Source organism: Canis lupus, chromosome X (assembly GCF_011100685.1).
Source record: "Canis lupus familiaris isolate Mischka breed German Shepherd chromosome X, alternate assembly UU_Cfam_GSD_1.0, whole genome shotgun sequence".
Lineage (NCBI taxonomy): Eukaryota > Metazoa > Chordata > Mammalia > Carnivora > Canidae > Canis > Canis lupus.
Genome location: NC_049260.1, coordinates 124,366,214 through 124,367,670, shown reverse-complemented (window position 1 = coordinate 124,367,670; position 1,457 = coordinate 124,366,214). Strand labels below are relative to the sequence as shown.

Genomic DNA, 1,457 nt, shown 5'->3' with positions numbered 1-1,457 from the left:
GAGGAAGACGTCACAATAAAAGAAAACTACAGACCAATAAATACTATGAAGCTGAATGCAGAAATCCTCAACAAAATACTAGCAAATCAACTCTAAAAACATATTTAATAAATTATACACCACGATCAAGTGGGATTTATACGAGGAAAGCAAGGTTAACTCAGCATCCAAAAATCAATTAATGTCATACATTAATAGAATAAAAAAACAAAAAGCACACGATCATCTTATTTCACATGATCAGTTGCAGACAAGCGGTTTGACCAAATCATTTGGAACACCCTGACAATTACCATGAGAACTAGTAAGTGAGTTTGGCAGGACTGGAAATTATAAAATCAATTAAAAATCTATTGTATTGGGTGGGTGGGGGGCACGAGAAGAAGCCAATGCGATGGCTGGTCTTTAGGGGAAAGAAGAAACTTGATAGCTCATTTTGAGTAAGTTAGTGCAAAACTGGGTGGGCCAACTGGTAGGGCACCAGCTTGTAATGGGTTCCTCAGCTAGGGCATCACTGATCTCACCTCTGCGTGGCCAGAACAAGATGAACACACTATTGACCTATTCAAAGATGCAACCCACTATTTGTTGGTGATAGATGGGACTAAATTAGGGTGGGCCTTCGTGCTTGAAGGTGTCTATGGGACCAGCATATTTATGGGTCCAGCCCCTTCTGTGCACTCATCATGACCTCCCTCTGCAGCCCAGTTGCCTGCTCATCTCAGTAGGAACACCACCTCCCAGTGCCACGGGGTGGACTGTGGCGACTCCATGGGGACTGTGGCCCTGAGGTCTTGCGCAGCCAGCGCTTCAACTCCACAAAGTGACCTCGAAGCCATCACGTCCACGTCTGTTGTATTTTTAAACACTTACAATGAACAGTCTGAAAATGAAAATAAGAAAACTTCATTCGCAACAGCATCAAAAAGAATGGAATACTTAGACACAGCCAAAGAAGTGTAAGACTTGTAAACTGAAAAGATCAAACATTAAAAAAAAAAAAAGACTTGTAAACTGAAAACTAAAAAAAAAAATTGTTAAAAGAAATCTTGGGCAGAAAAAAAAAAAAAAAAAAAAAAAAAAAAAAAAAAAAAAAAAAAAAAAAAAAAGAAATCTTGGGCAGCCCGGGTGGCTCAGCGGTTTAGCGCCGCCTTCGGCCCAGGGTGTGATCCTGGAGACCCAGGATCGAGTCCTGCATGGAGCCTGCTTCTCCCTCTGCCTGGGTCTCTGCCTCTCTCTCTCTCTTCTGTCTCTCATTAATAATAAATAAATAAAATCCAAAAAAAAAGGAAATATTTAAAAAGACCTAAATTATGGAAAGATATTGCATGTTCAAGCATTAGAAGACTTAATTAATCTTAGCTTTATTAAGATGAATATACCTCAAATAGATCTGTGAATTTAATATAATCTCAATATCCCAGCTACCTGATCTGCAAAAATAGACAAGCTAATCT

The 1,457-nt window shown here is 39.4% G+C and overlaps 1 pseudogene; it reads right to left on the bottom strand.

Annotated features, from left to right (window-relative positions):
• Positions 1–445: 445 nt before the first annotated feature.
• On the bottom strand, positions 446–839 carry LOC100684287 (annotated as a pseudogene).
• Between the last annotated feature and the right edge of the window lie 618 nt (positions 840–1,457).